The sequence below is a fragment of the Eschscholzia californica genome, unplaced genomic scaffold (genome assembly GCF_041429995.1).
Source record: "Eschscholzia californica isolate CP2 unplaced genomic scaffold, dmEscCali1.0.p SCAF_6, whole genome shotgun sequence".
Taxonomy (NCBI): Eukaryota; Viridiplantae; Streptophyta; class Magnoliopsida; order Ranunculales; family Papaveraceae; genus Eschscholzia; species Eschscholzia californica.
The window spans coordinates 5,598,036-5,617,457 of record NW_028238483.1 but is presented as its reverse complement, the minus strand read 5'-3'; the positions used below and the strand labels follow the sequence as shown (position 1 = coordinate 5,617,457).

Below are 19,422 nucleotides of genomic sequence, written 5' to 3'. Positions count from 1 at the left end.
AAAGAAGTCGCCACTAAGACGCCGAAATAGAGTCGGATCATCTAACATTGTACCGTCCGTGTGTAACAACTTTAAATGTTCAAGGAGAAAAGAATCTCGTTTGGCACCAAGGAAACCATCGCGAAGAAGGTCCAAAGCGTATTTGCATTGGCGAAGAAGGTCCAAAGCGTAATTCGAAGTAATGATCCAAAAAATGGTCACTAGTTCACAAAGGTCGGTGAGTCACGGAAGACCAAAAGCCCAGCGAGTCAGCCCGCGCCAAGTCAATAGGGAGGTTGAATCAGAATGTGATTTACAACTCAAGTCCAGAACTGGGGGGTCGGCACGATCGTCCATGGCGCCTTCACCCCTGCCCTGGCTCAAATACAATCAGGACTGCCTTAGGATTTGCGAGAAGCCCAGGGAAGTGCACGTAAGCAAGGCCGATACCTTAAGCCCAAAACGTGGGAAGGTAAAACTGTGCCTCAAACTTACCGAATTAATCCCAAATTAAATCAAAGATCACAGTCAGTGAGGGTCTCGAGTATTTACCTAACTTGGGTTTAAAGAGTCTCAAAAGAGGAAACATCTCGTAGAAGATCTATCAACTAAAAAAACTATCTACCATGGATCCTAAAACAGAGCATTTTGTAGATATCAAAGATACGAGATAACTTCAAAGCGAAACCCTAAATCCTTTAACTACGAAATAGTAATTTCAATCCAACATGATTTTTTTCAACCACCTCATCATCACCGTCTATCAACAATCAGACAAATCAGCCTATAACAGGGCATCAGCTCACCTTGAAGAAGGTAAGAACTCCAAGTTTCATTTAATACGTAATCTTTTAACCGCAAGGGTAATCAGACTGTCTTGAGCGTCGGAGAAGTTTCCGATCTCCTTGCAAGTTTTTTCCCTAGGTTCTCAACAGCAGGAGAGGAAGTCAATGGACCAAATTGATCAATAACGACGAGATCCAACATCACATTCTGACTGATAAGCGGATTGACAAATTTTGACATCAGCAAATTAGCGCTAAAAGGAGGGTCTTGTAAAATCATCACCAATCAACAACTCAAATCCCAACTCGATCCCAGCGGAACCACATTTCACCTTACCCTAAAAAAACTGTCATCAAGAAGTCAAGAAAAGACCAGAAGCGTAACGGGTCAACCCATCTCGAGGCAACATGACATCTAATTAAACTCGAAGTGGTCTGCCACCTAAGCTCAGGATCGGGAGGCCGGCAAGATTATCTAAGGAACTTCTTCCTTGTTCCGCCTAAAATACAACCAGGTCTGCCCCGGGATTCGCGAGAAGTATAGGGGGGTCAATGTAAGCAAGGCCGATGCCTTACACCCTGAACATAAGAAGACAGAAGCGCGCCTTACACTGACCGACTTAATCCCGAATCTTCCTAAAGATCTCAGTCCGCTACGATCCTAAGTGTTTAATTAACTTGGGCTTCAAGAGTCTCAAAGGAGGAAACATTTCGTAGAAGATTTATTAACTCAGCAGGATATCTACGAAGGGTCCTTGAACAAAGGAACTTCTATTTATCCTAGATACGAGATAAACTAAAAAGGACACCCTAACTACAAAATAGTAATTTCAATACAACATGGTGTACCTCAACCGCCTGAATCACACCGTCTATAACAGTCGGTCCAAAGTAGCCCATAAAAGGGCATCCTATCACCCTCACCAAGGTAAGTTCAATACGTTCCCCAAGGATCATTTAATACTCATTCTTTAACTGCAAAGGGCAATCTGACTGTCTTGAGAGTCGGAGATGTTTCCGAACTCTTTGCAGGTTTTCCCCCAAGTTTACAAGAGCGGGAGCTAAAGGAAGAACATCATTCATCCAGACGGAATATGATTCAACCAAACAAACATTTCAGCATCAAAGTCTCTTTCCCTGACTTATAACTGAGATAGACACATTTTGACATCAACAAGTGGCGCTAGAAGGAGGACAGAACTCTAGCAAATATCATCAATTCGATAACTCGAAGCTTCGTTCAATTCTCTTTTAGAATTACCTTTATTACTTTTTCTGCTTCAAAATTTTCTTCGCAAGAGAATACCCCCCGTGGGCTTGGAGCCGAACATTCCCTTCTTAAGGAATTAAGAGCTAAGATCGAACGCCTCAAAGGTGAAAAGCTTCGCGATGAAGAAAATACACGAAGTCTTCGCGAAGACCTCCGCAAAGCTGAAGAAGAGGCAGAATCAATCCAAAGGGAACGAGCAGCTGGAGAGAAAATGGAAAAGTCTCTATCGGTAGCTATTCTCTACACCAGCTAGTGCCTTCGCAACACGTCACGATAAGGAACAAGCAGAGACTCTCAAGCAGCTCTGTAGGGAAAAAGAGTTGGATCGGGCATGGATGCTGGACTCGAATCGACCATACATCTCGGAGCCCTTAAAAGGCAGATCTGAAGCCGCCTGATCCGATCATGGGTCACGTGTTCCTGCATCAAGTAACAGAGCTGCCCCGGTTCTACAAAGAGAAGAATGCACCAACCAGGACTCAGATAGGTTTGACATATTGGAGGACCAAGGCAAAAAAACTTCAAGTGCCCACCTTGACAAATACGACGGAACCGAAGACCCTGGCGTATGTTTGATAAATTGCAGTTCACTACTGAGCCTAAGCACAACTGATCAATCCCTATGGTGCCTGGCTTCACTACGGTCTTGACAGGACACGTGCAAGCTTGGTATCAAACTCTTGAGGCATGGTCCATACATTCCTTTGAAGAACTGACACAGGCTTTTTGCACCGACATTAGGGGAAGTTATACGGTGTGAAAGACATCAGAGGACCTATTTAACGTTGTCCAAGAAAAGGGAGAATCCTTTGCTAGCTATTGGCAGAGGTACAGGAATCTTATGATACAAATACCTGATCTTGATATTAAAGTCGCTTGCATAGTTTTGAAAAGGGGCATAAGACCCGACAATGTCATGCACAAGATCGCAATTGATAAACCACACAACCTCGGGGAACTGATAGAAAAGATCCAACATATTATAAAAAAGAAGAGGATTACAGAACGATGAAGGAGGTCGCTAAAATCCCATAAGAAAAGGACCTACCGAGGAAGAAGGAACAGGAGGAAACCAGACCCGTCAAAGAGCGAGACCGCAATAGACGCGGAAGGGCTAAATACTCTTCTTACACACCCCTGACTCGAAAAAGAGAAGAAATCCTGCAAATTCTCGTAAAAAAAGGACAAGGTTCAGTTACCAAAGCCCAATGACGACATAAAAAAAGGACAAGGTTCCCGCAAGTATACGGGGTCAAATTATAGTATGTTAGTAAATTCGTGAATCGTCCCAAGGGATAAGTAGGCAATTTCGGATATTGACGGCAAGTTTAGCCCAATAATCAAAATGTCAATAACTACTTAGACTAAAACACACACACACCCCACTCATAAATTTGATAATTGATTTGCAAGAAATAAGAAAATAAATAAAACTAAACTATCTAAGAGAGGTGAGAAGATATCTAAGATTATAAAATCCACCGCACAATTTCACTTTATAAAACAAGCACTTAATTACTTAAATCTCTTTTGTATTTACTCGGGATCCAATATAATGAACTATTTGGATTCCGGATGATGTTCTAGATAAAACAATTTTATAATTACTAATTCTAATTGTCTACCTTATAGAGATTCGGATTGCTTAACTATTATTCATCATCTAAAAAGCATACTCCATCTAACAACATAACGAAAGCATGAAATATCCAATTATGAGGCATGAGTAATGGAAAGAAAATCCAATCCATATAGATAAACAATCAATAGACATTAAAGCACATCAAAGGATTTAATTAATCAAGAACAAGTATTATAAAGATCCAAAATGGGTTTCATTCACAACCTTAGATTGCTAAGTTAACTATACATGAAATCTAGAGTAACATTCATTAACATTGTAAAATAAATGAAAATATTAAGAAATTAATGGAAAGAAATCACCAAGAATGTTCAAAATCCATATTCCCATGTATCTCCATTTTATCCAAGATTTGCTCCATTTGTGCTCAAGAATTTTACTCCAAGAAATCCAAGTAATAGCTATTTTATTGCCACCCAAATAAGAAAAAGAAGGAAAAGGAAGAAATTAGATGTAGAAAGAAGTTAGAAAGAAGAGATGAAAGGGGATAAAGATGATAGAAGAATATGGAAGGAAGAAGGAGAAGTTATTAATGGAAGAAAAAATAGTGGTAGAGAAGAAGTAGTAGTAGTAGAGAAAGATGGAAAAAGAATGGAAAAGATGGATTTGGTAGAGAAAATAGGTTGGAGAAATAAATAGGTAAGAGGGGATTGAGAGGGTTTTCAAGTCTATAGAGAAATGAAAGAGGTAGAGATTTATTTATAGATGGGTTGATGGCTAGGGTTTTAGGAGTTAATTGGAGAAAATGGGATAAAGAGGGTTAAAATAGGAAGTTAGGGTTGCTTTCTACTCAAGAAATGATTTCTTATTGGTTGAACATAAAGTGAGACAAAAAGGAGGGGTATAAAAGTAATTTTCGAAGGGCTTAAAAGTGAAAAGAGGGACCACATGCTGCTGTCCGATTTGTGCCACGTCACCTGCTATTATCCCACCAGCCAGAATGGTGCCCGAAAGTGTCCCACCAGTCTACATTGTTTGACTCCAACTTTGCCCGAAAGTGCCCGAGCTGAGACAGCGTAGCATTCCCTGGCGGCCGCTTGATCTCCTTTTATCGTTCCTACCAGGTTTGTTCCCGGACTTGGGAATTTCAAGGTCAGGTGGTTTAGCGAGACCACAGCTTGTGATTCTTTCAAGAAGTTCCTTCTTAGGATAATGTTGTATGCGTGTAGCTCGTCGATGACCACGAATTCCAGCGTTAATGCTCGGCTGGTCACTCCTTCTCCGATGAGTATGGGTAGTGTGACCTTTCCCCCCGCTCGTATTCGATCTTCGCCGAAACCTGTCAAGTAATGATCATAAGTTTCGGTGTGAGGTGCTCTCACTTGGAGTTTTTGGAGGCATGTTCGACTTATGATCTCCGTGGAGCTTCCCGTGTCAATCAGAATACGCCCTATTCTTCGATTGGCAACCAGTATTGTTATCACTAGGGGGTCTGCGTGGGGCGTGATTACTCCTCTTAGGTCATCATCAGTGAATATTATCGGAGGCGTAGCCTCATCTCGTATCATCATGATCTCCGGATTTTTCCGTCGTCGTTTGTTGTTTCTGTCTTCAACAGGAGTTGGTCCCCCGGCTATGACGTTGACACTTTCTTCGCCCTCGGATTCGGACTCCGTTTCTTCTTCTGCGAATATTTCTGCCAGAGTTTCTGATATTTCGCCGAGATCTTTCGCTAGTGCTGTCAAACGCCTGATTGTTGTCACCGCTAGGGTCGTGTCTTGAGTTCCTTGGCTATCGGTCTGGCCTCCTTGACTCAAGTTGGAGGTCCTTTCGTCGGAAGGCTTCCCGAACGCATCGAGGAAAGCTTGGGTGAGATTAATAAAAAATTTCGTTTCTGAAAGCGATCCCATTCCCGAGAACGTTGGACCCCTCAAATTGTTTGCTGCTCTGGGATTTTTTCCGAGCAGGGATTTCAGGTTAGCCTCTGCTACTGTAGGTCGCTCTAAAGTTTTGTTATTCTCTCTTCTTGTTTCCTTCGTTGGACCTTAAGCCGCTCGAGAGCTGCTGGGATCATTATGAGGTATAAAGATCTTTAGGAAAAGTAATTAGTTCTGAAGAAGTATTGAGTAGGATTCGACTTACCGAATGTGAGGATTTGCTGGAGAGATGCCCTCCTTCTAGCGCCAAATGCTGATGTCGAAAATTGGCTCCCGGTTAAATCAACATGAAAAAGGGAGTTGATGCATGACAGCCTCCGTTATGATGGTATAGTCTGTTTGGAGAGGAGAGATTCCTCTGTTCAACTTTGCTTCTTTTTTCCGCTCTGCTCTCCTCTGGCTACTCCTGGCTCCTGGCTCCTTGCTCCTTGCTCCTGTGCGTTTGTTCCTGAGGGAGGAAAACCTGCAAAGGGTTCGAAAACCGCTCTGACGCTCAAGACAGTCAGGGTGATCTTTGCAGTAAAGAATCAATATTGATTGATCCTTTTGGGGGCGAGTTATGAGAACTCTGTTATTGGGGGGTGATCCTTCTTGATATGAAGAGATCATATTTTAGAGAAAGAGTGTGTTTTTCCTCCAGAGATCGTGTCCTTTGAAGGACGATGTGGGGGACCTTTTATAGGCGAAGTTAGACCGACTGTTATTAGTGGCGGTGGTGAGGCGGTGGCCGTCAAACCGTAATAGAGGTTACCTCTTTTGCATATCTAGGGTTTTTCTTCGAGTCTATCCCGGATCTTTGATAAGTGAAAGTTCCTAAGTTCAAGGATACTTTGTATATATCTTGCCGGAGTGATAAACTCTAAAAGAGAAGTTTCCTCCTTTAGATACGTGGAGTCCAATCGGGCTTAAACACTTCAAGATATGTGACCGACTTAGATCTTTCTGGAAAGTCCGGGATTAAGTCATTAGGTCGCGCAGCGCTGATATCTTTGACTCTTCAGACGTTAGTCAATGTCTGGACATTTTATACATCATCAAGACCAGACGCGCCTCGAAAACACTCAACGGAATAATAACTAGGAAGTGCAAACGGCTCAAGAACTACGGTTACCAAAGAGGCTTCCGCGGGTTTCAGGAAGACGTGCTTCGTTCACCAGTCACAACGCTCCACGCGTCCATAAATGACAGAGCAGGTTGCCATGTGAAATGATCCAAAGATCAGCGCCGGAAGCACATATTCAGAAGATCAAATCTGTGACATCATAAAATCACACATGAAAAAGAATTAATTACTTGCGCAGAAGACGAAACGTGTCTTGGAATAATAAACCACGTCTCAGAACACAGCCGGATCGGCCCTATGAAAGATAACACTTAGCCAAAGAAAATCTCCAATTCATCAACATCAATCAGCTCTGGAGTACTGACAGGAAGACAGAACTCCACCAAACAACCATGGTCTAGGTAAGGCCCAAAGAGCTTCACGATACAACACCGGGACAGGTAATACTTTCGACTTCTGGCCTTCAAAGTAAAACACACAAGTTACTTCTACTCCTTAGTCTCTCTACTTTCAACTAAGGAGTGGCGGGACTCATGATGATGCATAAAATGTCCAGACGTTGACTAACGTCTGAAGAGTCAAAGATCAGACCAGAAGTCTCTTGGAACGACTCGGCTTAAGGCAGCAGGACAGCTAAAACCCCTGATGCTCCACCACACATTCCCCTAACTGGGAGGTCGGCCAGAAGAAACCAGCTATGCACAAAACGCCCTCGGCATGGATCGATCAACCCTGGGATCCCTAAAGGAATAAGGGGGGTCTCCACAGGTTCGGCCCATATCTTACGCCCAGAACTGGGAAGATATCAGCGCCGCGCGACCTAATGACTTAATCCCGGACTTTCCAGAAAGATCTCAGTCGGTTACACATCTTGAAGTGTTTAAGCCCGATTGGACTCCACGTATCTAAAGAAGGAAACTTCTGCTTCAGAGTTTATCACTCTGGCAAGATATATACAAAGTATCCTAGAACTTAGGAACTTTCCCTTATCAAAGATCCGGATAGGCTCGAGGAGAAACCCTAGATACGCGAAAGAGGTAACTTCTATTACGGTTTGACAGCAACCGCCTCACCACCGCCACTAATCACAGTCGGCCTACCTTCGCCTATAAAAGGCCCCCCCACATCGTCCTTCAAAGGACACGATCTCTGGAGGAAAAACAGACACTCTCCATCTAAAATACGATCTCTTCATATCAAGAAGGATCACCCCCCAATAACAGAGTTCTCATAACTCGCCCCCAAAAGGATCAATCAATATTCATTCTTTTACTGCAAAGAGCACCCTGACTGTCTTGAGCGTCAGAGCGGTTTTCGAACCCTTTGCAGGTTTTCCCCCCTCGGGAATAGACGAATAGGAGTAAGGAGTCAGGAGCTGGAGCAAGGAGCGAGGAACGGAGAAACAGAGTCGGAGCACAGGAGCAGAGAAGCAGAATAGAGGAGCAGAGCTGAACAGAGGAATCTCTCCTCTCCAAACAGAATATACTATCAAAACGGAGGTTGTCATGCATCAACTCCCTTTTTCATGCTGATTTAACCGGGAGCCAATTTTCGACATCAACAATTCTTTTTACAGGGGCGATCATTCGGAGCATGCGTAGTAAGATTAGGGAAACTGCATTAGTAAGCGTAGGATTAATTACATTGACTGCTTGTTTTGGTGTATACATATATATAAGTAAAAAAAAAACAGGGAAACGCCATTCACGAACAACTATGGCGCATCGGAAGAAGAGGAAGGAGCAGCAGGGGGACCGCCAACGACCACCGAGGCCTTTATAATCACGGAAAGTAATCGATCACCTCCACGACGACGAACCAAAAACCCCACGGTCGAAAAAAGAGCAGGTTCGGAGGCGCTTGTGACGACAACTAATGAATAAACCAGGGATAGAGAGGATTGGCTACGGCCACCGTCGAAAGATTGTCATCATCTAGAAGGTCCCGACGAAGAAGGATCTCAATAAAACCTTCACCGACCACTTCTATGCACAAGTTCTCAACAGAGGAATCATCATCATTCAGGACCATGTAGAAAGAAACCCTCATGTCACCATCAGGAAGAGTTCCATTAACCATTAGAAGACTCATGGCGAGAATTACAAGACACTCGTATTGTACTTCCAGGCATGTTTATAGCACGAAAGGCAGTCATGAATGGGCACAGTCACTGAAGAGTCCCGACAAACATAAGTGAATGTAAGACCAACAGATTGGCGCGCAAAAAGGAAACTTTTCATTAATTCTTAAAAGGGACCTATTACAGAAGAAATTGCAGAAAAAGACATCGAAGCTACAACAGGCCTTCGTGTCTATTATAGAAGAAATTGCAAAAAAAAATATAAAACCCTCAGAAGGAAGTCAAGGGCAAGGAAAAAATCAAAGAACGTAAACGGCTAAAAGAGCAATCACGCAATTCGGTTGAGGAAAAACTGAGAAGTTACCAGGTACCCCTTTCCAGAAGAGTTGCCAAGACAAGAAGACAAATGAGGAAAAAATAACCTCCTTGTCATCATCACCTTCCCTAGGCACCCCAGCTGGACGCAGCACTGGTAACCCTACTTCCTTGTGGAACCTACCCAAATGGGACATGGGGTTACCACGACCATTATGGAGAAGTCCACTCTTAACTATCTCCATTGTCGGAAAAACATCCTTTAAGCATGTAGCAAGTATGAAGTCGAACAAGAGGCCTCATCTCGGATCTTTGGTGGAAACAAAAGAAAGGAAAAAGAGTTGGAAAATAGTATTAAACGAATGATACTTTTTTGATCAACTTTTGGTGATGAGGAGTTAAAGAACCAAGGTAGGCTATTTATACTGGAAATGAGTAGCCTAGAGACTTCTTGAAAATAGATGAAGAATCATTAAAGGCGAAGACCGAACACATCTCGGGAACGACCCAGGGAATAATGACTAAAGGGTATGCACAGCTCAAGACGGGTCAGATTTGAGGGGATATCAGAGGATTTCGAAGAGACACGTCAACCTCCCCACTAATTAAGCACCACGTGTCCATGCATGATGACGGAACTGCTGTGTACAGTTACCTAAAAGTCTATCGCCGAAAATGCGTGGTCAGAAGATCGGATCTATGACGTTACAGAATCGCGCATGTAAAAGAAATCAATTGCTTGAGCAGAAGTCGAAATGTGTCTCGGGAGAACAAACCACGTGGTACTTCGATGTAAGACTTGAGTTAGTTCTGGCAAGTACAGCCTTAGAGAGAAGAGGTTTTACCATCAGTAATATCTACCAGCTTGGTGTAAATCAGCTCAGGAATATGCAGCTTCGAAAAACAAAAAGAAATACCAGGCTTCACGAAACAGCTTTGGCCCAGGTAAAATCCTTGACTTCAAGGTCTTCAATGTTTAGAATACACAAGTTACTTCTACTCCTCAGTCTCATTACTTTCGACTAAGGAGCGGCGGGACTCATGATGATGCATAAAATGTCCGGACGTTGACTAACGTCTGAAGAGTTAAGATCAGACCTAAAGTCTACAGGGTCAAGCCGGCTTAAGGCAACAGGACCGCTGAGCTCCTGATGGTCCACCGAATATTCTCCTAACTGGGAGGTCGGAGAAGCAACCAGCCCTGCAGGACGCTCTTGGCATGGACAGATCAGCCTTGGGGTCTTCAAAGGAGTGAGGGGGGTCCACACAGGTTCGGCCAGTGTCTTACGCCCAAAATTGGGGAGGCAGCAACGCCAATCGACCTACCGAATTAATCCTGAAACATCTAGAAAGATCTCAGTCGGCCACACATCTCGAAGTGGTTAAGCCAGTTTGAACTCTACATATCTAAAAGGAGGAAACTTCTCTTCTAGAGTTTATCACACCGGCAATATATCTACAGAGGATCTTTGAACTTAGGAACTTCCACTTATCAAAGATTCGGGATAGACTCTAAGAGAAACCCTAAATACTCGAGAGAGGAAACTTCTCCTTCGGTTTGACGGCAACCGCCTCACCACTGCCACTAATCATAGTCAGCCAAACATCGCCTATAAAAGGCCCCCCACATCGTCCTTCATAGGACACGGTCTCTTTATCCCAAAAAGATCACAAGAAACTCAGAGTTCTCATAACTCGCCCCCCAAAAGGATCAATCAACATTCATTCTTTTACTGCAAAGAGCACCCTAACTGGCTTGAGCGTCGGAGCGGTTTTCGAACCCTTTGCAGGTTTTCCCCCCTCAGGAACAGACAAACAGGAACAAGGAACAAGGAGCTGGAGAAAGGAGCAAAGAGCATGAGCCAGGAGTTGGAATAAAGAGAAGCAGAGATGGAAGAAGGAAAGCTAGGCTAATCAACCTCCAACGTAACAGAGGATTCATACATGACGGAGGTTGTCATGCATCAACTCCCCGTTTCATGCTGATAAGACGGAAAGCCATTTTTTGACATCAGCAACAACAATACATTTATTTTCGTTGTCATTGATTATCGTTCAATCTATGACCACATTTCCAACGTTTTTGCTGTGACTTAATCATCATCCACTCATCTTCACCAAGCATAAAAAATCTAAGAGTTGTAAGAAGACAAATAAGAAGAAGCAACAAGTTTTTTTTTTCTCTTCAAGTCGGATAGTTCAAAATTTCTGTGCTCCGACTTGCGAGGGGAAAGGGGGGGGGGGTAACAGGATACGTGATAGAAGATGGATCGCGATGAAGAAATCTGACTGTTGATGTTGGAAATGGTTTTCCGTTAATCAACATGAAACCAGGATTTGATGCATGACAGCGTCCGTTATGATGGATATTTCGTCTAGATGATTGATATTCCTTCCTTCGATTCCCTTCCCTTGCTCCTAGAAACCTGGGGAAAAATCTGCAGAAACCGCTTTGACGCTCAAGACAGTGCGATTGCTCTTTGCAGTCAAAGAATGAATATTGATCGATCCTTTTGGGGTGAGGGGGGCGGGGGGGGGGGGGGTTCGTGTGTTAGACTTACTCATCTTACCCTCACGAAGGTGATGTTATGCCCTTTTATAGACCAAATTAGTGTTCCCCTTTTGAGTTTATCTCGTATCTAGGATAAATAAAAGTTTCGAAGTTTAAAGATTCTTCATATATATCCTGCCGAGGTCATAGATGTTCGGGGAGACATTTCCTCCTTTAAGACTCTTGAAGCCCAAGATTGCTTAAACATTTAAGATCTTAACCGACTGGGATCTTTAAGGGAGATTCCGGGATAGAGTCGGTAAGCCTGCAACACTTTCCGGCCTCCCCAGTTAGGGTGTGAGACAGTGGCATAGCTTACGTGGACTCCTCTCATTCCTTTAGATATTTCAAGGCTGATTTGATCGCGATGTAGACGAAACAAGGCTGGAACCCCTTAGCTGATCCTGACCGACCTCCTAGTTCTGGGCGTAGGTGGCGAAGCGTTTTTGGTCCAGCAGTCCTACTGTCTTAATCTGGGTTGACCCGTTGGACTTCTGATCAATTCTTGACTTCTTCACGTTAGTCGACGTCTGAACATTTTGTACTCTCAAGTTTTAAGCCTGAATTAACTTAAATAACCCTGAGGACAACGAGTATACCTAGACCAGAACCATTTCGTGAGGCTCGGTCATTGTCCCGGGGATGATTTTGGTTGAGCTATTTCAGAGCCTTTTTTCTTAGATTGTGCTGGTGCAACTTTCGCTTGTTGGGGCGGCTTTCGCTTGCTGGGGCAGAGCCAGGTGGTGGATTCCGAAGGGAGCGGTCACGTATTGGTTTATCTGTGACACGTTTCATATTTCGTGCCTTAGAGAATAGCCCTTTTTTTTCTCTTTGATTTTGTGACATCACAGATATGATCCTCTGATCACGTGCTTTCGACGTTAATATTTTGGGGCATTGCCCACGGTACCTCCGTTCACATGTGTGGGGTACGTGGCCTCTTCCGGTTGGGTGAAAAAACGAGTCTTATCAAGTCTCTTTAACTTCCTCCTCTGACTTGGTCAGTCTCCAGCAGCGATTTCACGCCCAGTCATCATGACTTGGTGCATTACCGAGGTTACTTTATTCTTCTACTTTAATACTCTCTTGCTAAGATTTGGGGCTCGTGGTCTTCAAATTTTGCGTACTGACACTCAGTATCTAATGACTTCATCAAGTCGTTGTCGAATAATGTATCTCCCAATATGATCGAGGATGGAAGTTTCCTGCAAACATGTAACAAACATGTAACACTCAGAATTACCAAATAAACTAGTATTAAACTATTTGAAGATGGTGGTGAGCCATAAAGATGTTAATAAACTATCAAAGAAGACATATGTCAGTGATTAAAAGCAATTTAGAAACAATGTAGAGGCTAAGAGGTTAGATTTAAATGTAGTTAGACCTGCATGAAAAGAGACGATGGCCAATAGAACTAACTATGACACTAAGAGTTATGTCAAGGAAAATTGTTATTGGGCAGATCCTTAGGTTATCATATCTCAGAGACAAATAAGTAATTATCAAAAAATTGGATCATAATCTAAACGAGTAAGAAACACTTCCTGATTGATGTGCTTTCGTGATGAACCATGTATCATCTTCTTGAACTTTGTTTATTGCATAATATTTCTCCATTCAAACAAAGGTGTTAGTGGATTAATATAATCCTAAGCTTACTAATGCAGTTTTCCTAACTTACTACGCTCTTCTACGCATGTCTTCTGCTATGCATAAAATTCAAATTAGACCTATCCTAATTATGATGACCTAACTTACTAATTCCCTCTGCAAAATAGAACCCGAGTTAGCCCTGTATAATTAATCGTAGCTCTGTCTATTTCTTAAGTTTATCTAGGGCTTCCCTTTGCCCCCTGGTCGTGGTTTTCGCTACCAGGGCTAATTTAGTTTCCATTGGGATTCTTCCCTGACCCCTGGTCGTAGCTTTCACTACTAGGGTTGATTTAGTTTCCTTGAGCACGACTAGTTAATTAGGATTTTTCATTGATCCCTGGTCGTAGCTTTAGATATCAGGGTTGTTTCGTCGGCTTGAGCGCAACTATTTTAACTAGGACATCTCCTTATTCGTCGGCTTGAGCATGACTAGTTTAAACTAGGACTTCTCCTTGGGCCCCTGGTCGTAGATTTCGCTATCAGGGTTATTTTCGTCGGCTTGAGCATGACTAGTTTAACTAGGACTTCACCTTGACCCCTGGTCGTAGCTTTAGCTATCAGGGTTGTTTCATCGGCTTGAGCACGACCATGTTAACTAGGACTTTGTCGGTTTGAGCACGACTAGTTTAGACTAGGACTTCTCCTTGGGCTCCTGGTCGTAGCTTTCGCTATCAGGGTTGTTTTCGTCCGCTTGAGCACGACTAGTTTAACTAAGACTTCTCCTTAACCCCTGGTCGTAGCTTTAGCTATCAGGGTTGTTTCGTCGGCTTGAGCACGACTAGCTTGACTAGCACTTCTCCTTATTCGTTGGCTTGAGCACGACTAGTTTAGACTAGGACTTATCCTTGGGCCTCTGGTCGTTGCTTGGCTACCAGGGTTGTTTTCGCCGGCTTGAGCACGACTAGTTTAACTAGGACTTATCCTTATTCTTCGGCTTGAGCACGACTAGTTTAGACTAGGACTTCTCCTTAGGCCCCTGGTCGTGGCTTGGGCTACCAGGGTTGTTTTCGTCGGCTTGAGCACGACTAGTTTTGACTAGGACTTCTCCTTAATTTCTGATCGTCGCTTTCGATAACAGGGTTGACTGCTCGCTTTGGCGAGACTTAGTTGAGATTTTGAATATGGCTCCCCCAAAGGTCTACGTTGGCAGGGCTAATACTTTGGGTAGCTGAGAACCGTCAGGGCATTTGCACTGGGGTCTGGGGGCCTGCATTTACAGGGCTTAAATCGCCGAATCTTTATGGGGAGCCTGCAAAATGGGCCTTATGATGAGGGTTATGCATGACTCACAGACTTAGTCGGTGACCTTGTCAAAGCAAAGTCGGATTTGCTCCTGGCGGAGCAGAACTTGATATGTGACTTTGTCAAAGCAAGATCGGGTTTGTGCCTAATTGAGTAGGACTTGATCTGTGGCCTTGTCAAACCATGGTCGGGTTTGTGCCTAACGGGGTAGGACTTTATCTGTGACCTTTTCAAAGCAAGGTCGGGTTTGTGCCTAACGGAGTAGGACTTGATCTGCAATGAGAATATGTTATTAAATTCACAAGGCGAGTTTGATGGGTATGTGTACCTTAAAGGCCTTATTCGGATCCTTTCGCCGACGTCTTCTTCATGCATTCTGTATTTTACATTCTTTGGCTGAGGTAAGGTGTGTTCTGCAACAGGGACTTTCAGCCTCTTCTTTGAGTTCACCGGTTTGAAGTATTTCATCCTTAGAGGCTGCCAAGGACAGTTACAAAGTAGTCATCTAGACTTTCAAGTGTTGTTAATTCATTATTAGCTAATATTTGGAAGATAGCTTTGAATCATAACCGCCCAAAATCATGTGCCAGGTGTATTAGCCTATTTTTGTTGACGTATTACTTGATTCATATCATGCAAAGTTAGCATATATAGTAAACATTAGCATACACTTCTCAGTTCATGTAATACTAGCATGGTTTATGTGATATACAGATACTCAATCGTTTAGAGTAAATCTAATATATTCCAAGTTTGTTTCCAACTCGGAGTGTGTATGTTCATGTTGTATCTGCTAATTTTTGTGAAACCTGTTTTGAGTACAAGTAATCTTGTAAGTTTTCTAGCAGGCATTGTACTAGCAATATAACATGTAGCATGTTTAGTTTGTAGTAGCAGTCAGTTATCTATTCATGCTTATGGTTTATAACTGTTCATGTTGTTTTCTTTCAAGCACTTCATCGATGTATTCATATGCATAGGTTCGTTCCTACTTGTCAATTTTTTCAATGCAACAACATATATATGCATGTATAGCCCCCCCCCCCCTTTAGTTTGATTTTTAGTGAAAGTAATAAACTAATTATCAAAATAGAGAGGTATAACCAATATGAGTAAGAGTTGCTCCCTGGTTTTAATGCCCTTGCTTCGTTGCTTTGGCATGGCACCTTTGTCTGAAGAGTTTCGTTATGACTAAAAAGTTTTAGTCTTATCTTTTGCCAGAGTTGTTCACCTTTTTCTGTTATAGTTTCCTGCATAACACCACTCTACGACGGAGCGTTAAGATTTATTAAGGTAAAAATAAAGAATCTCATACACTCGGCTTTGATCATGAGTTCTTTTCGTTGAGTGAGTTTTGAGAAGCTCCTGTGTGTTCGCATTCAATACCATTATTCGGTAATAAGAAATGTTTTAACCCAAGCTTATGAGTGGTGAGTCAAACTCGACATTGGGTCAGCTCCCGACAATTGACGACATTATATTATAGAATAATTCATATGTTTACTTAATTGAATGTGAGAGATGTCTATCCTCTCAATCTTTAGCGCGCCCTATAAAGTTGCAAAGTTTGTTTTCATGGTAATATTAAAGCCGGAAGCCTTGACTTGACTTCTGCTATTTGGTCTCTAAATCAATGGAATAGTAAAGTTTTGACTATTGTCCGATTCAAAGAGAGCGTAAGAGCTTAAAAGATTAGAATTATTGCTATGAAAGATAAGAAACTTCCCTTGTTGTTTTTGGATTGATCTTCTCCAGTTGGAGATGCAGGGTTGGTTGCTCCGCCTCGAATCTTGGGTTCTTCTCGATGAATCTTTGCCTCCCATTAAAGCTCCATCTTTCTTAGCAGAGATGGTTTTTTCTCCCTGAAATAATTTCTCAAACTCAGCAGTATTACCGTCATCAGTAGTTAATACACCAAGATTTCAAAAGGAAAACCTGAAGTTAGCAATATATCGTTTGTTTGTTTATTATTATTTTTCGGTCGCTATTATTTTCTATCATATATCAAATAGGCGTTACTAAAGCATATGTCGTAATTAGATTGTACAATATACTATAGGTTCATGAAGCATTGGACACGTGGGTCGAAGACAATTTTTGCTCGGGAAATCAATTTTCGGAAGAATGTTCGAATACGGATCGTCCGTAACCGTTGTAAGTCTGGTCGGATTAGCCAAGGTCTAACTAAATATCATGAAGAATATCACGAGGAAAGTAAGAGAATTGTAGTAAGAGTATGAGAGTAAGAGAACTTCCCTTTCTGTCGGATCAAGAGGCTTGAGAGATGGCGGAGAAAACTTTGATGGTTTAACTGATCCCCCTTCAGCAGACAACCTGGTTCCTTCCAGCAGTGATCAAAAGTGGTTCTTTAACAGGAACTGATGTGATTTAATAACCCAAGGATATAAGATTCTATTACTCAAAACTAGTTCAATGATAAGATATCATGACCCAGAGAAATAAGATTATATTACTAACTCAATAAGCAACTCACTTGTCTCACTAAAGAGTGTAGGAAAATCCATATTGATGATGCATAAAATGTCCAGACGTTGACTAACGTCTGAAGAGCCAAAGATCAGACCAGAAGTCTCTAGGAACAGCTCGGCTTAAGGCAGCAGGACAGCTAAAATCCCTGATGGTCCACCAAACATTCCCCTAACGGGGAGGTCGGCCAGAAGAAACCAGCTCTGCACAAAACACCCTCGGCATGGACAGATCAGCTCTGGGATCTCTAAAGGAATAAGGGGGTTCTCCACAGGTTCGGCCCATGTCTTACGCCCAGAAATGGGGAGCTATCAGTGCTGCGCAACCTAATGACTTAATCCCGGACTTTCTGAAAGATCTCAGTCAGCCACACATCTTGATTCCTCACTCTGGAAATGAAAATAAAGGTCATCAACCAGAGAAGTCGATCTCCTCTTGAGTCATCCGACTTGTGAAACAATTTTGGCCGGAGAAATCAGCGGCGGAAGAAGGAGTCGCCATTCTTTTTCAAAAACAGAGAAGGGAAAAGAGTACAACTCATGAAATGAAGAACTGACTAGACGAAGAAAGAAAAAGAAGGAAATTATGAGCAAATTCGGAGGCTTAAAAAGACTCAGCTTGAGGGTTAAGGCTAACACGCACCGAGCCAATGGGAAAAAGACACGCGGCAGCAGTCACAACTGGAAAAACCCTAACATTTCTTCGATCAATGGTGAGAGACAATTGACAGTCCGGATTAACCCAAGACGGTGTTAGGAAATAATAGAACCCTGAGGATCGTGCCTACTCTCCCACTAACAAGATACCACGTGTCCACGCATGCCGAAAATACTGCCTTGAACAGTAGTCCAAAAGGATCAGCGGCGAAAATAAGCAGTCAGAAGATCATAAACGTAACGCCACAGAATCACGCATGGAAAAGTAATCAATTACTTCAGCAGAAGAAACGTGTCTTGGGAGAGCAAACCACATGTCAAGACAAACATAGCTGGGATAGCTCTGACAAAAATAGCGCCTCGTGAGAAGGGATCTCCTCTTAGCAAAAATCAATCAACTCTAGAATAATGACAGAAGGACAGAGCTCTACAAAGCAACCCTGGTCCAGGTAAGGCCCAAAGAGTTTCGCGATACAGCTCTGGGACAGGTAATACTTTCGACTTCTGGCCTTCAAAGTAAAACACGCGAGTTACTTCTACTCCGTAGTCTCTTTACTTTCAACTAAGGAGTGGCGGGACTCATGATGATGCATAAAATGTCCAGACGTTGACTACCGTTTGAAGACTCAAAGATCACAAGAAGTCTCTTGGAACAGCTCGGCTTAAGGCAGAAGGACAACTAAAATCCCTGATGGTCCACCACACATTCCTAACGGGGAGGTCGGTCAGAAGAAACCAGCTCTGCACAAAACGCCCTCGGCATGGACAGATCAGCCCTGGGATCTCTAAAGGAATAAGGGGGGTCTCCACCGGTTCGGCTCATATCTTACGCCCAGAACTGGGGAGATATCAGCGCTGCGCAACCTAATGACTTAATCCCGGACTTTCAGAAAGATCTTAGTCGGCCACATATCTAAAAGTGTTTAAGCCCGATTAGACGCCACGTATCTAAAAGAGGAAACTTCTCCTTTAAAGTCTATCACTTCAGCAAGATATATACGAAGTATCCCTAAACTTAGGAACTTTCACTTATCAAAGATCAGGGATAGACTCGGAGAGAAACCCTAGATACGCAAAAGAGGTAACTTCTATTACGGTTTGACGGCCACCGCCTCACTACCGCCACTAATCACAGTCGGCCTAACTTCCCCTATAAAAGGCCCACCACATCGTCTTTCACAAGACACGGTCTCTGGGGAATAAACACACTCTCTCTCCCAAAAATACGATCTCTTCATACCAGAAGGATCATTTCCAAAAACAGAGTTATCACTGCTCGCCCCCAAAAGGATCAATCAACATTCATTCTGTTACTGCAAAAAGCACCCTAACTGTCTTGAGCGTCGGAGGGGTTTCCGAACACTTTGCAGGTTTTCCCCCCTTGGGAACAGACTAATAGGAGCAAGGAGCGAGGAGCAGGAATAGAGAAGTAGAGCAGAGAAGGAGAGCTGAACAGGGGAATCTCTCCTCTCATAACAGAATATACCATCATAACGGAGGTTGTCATGCATCAACTCCCTTTTCCATGTTGATTTAACCGGGAGCCTATTTTTGACATCAACACATATATATAGCCTTAATTGCATGGATAAAACAAGCACCACGAGACACCTCATGCATGAGGTATGGAGTTAGCTTCTTCATTAAGAATCTTCAATTTCATCACTTATCCAGTCAAAATGTTCCCCCTACATGACCCGACTAGTTGTGCTAAAAGCAGTCCCCTTATATGCACCTAAATAAAGATCATTAAAAGTTTTATGGGCAACCACATATATAACTCTCCCCTTGGATGACCACTACCCGAAATCATTGCCTC

The 19,422-nt window shown here is 42.9% G+C and overlaps 1 long non-coding RNA gene across 1 annotated transcript in view; it reads left to right on the top strand.

The window, feature by feature from the left end:
- LOC147530977 (uncharacterized) overlaps window positions 1-19,422 on the top strand; it is a 62,181-nt gene that overhangs the window by 29,491 nt on the left and 13,268 nt on the right. The window lies entirely within an intron of this gene.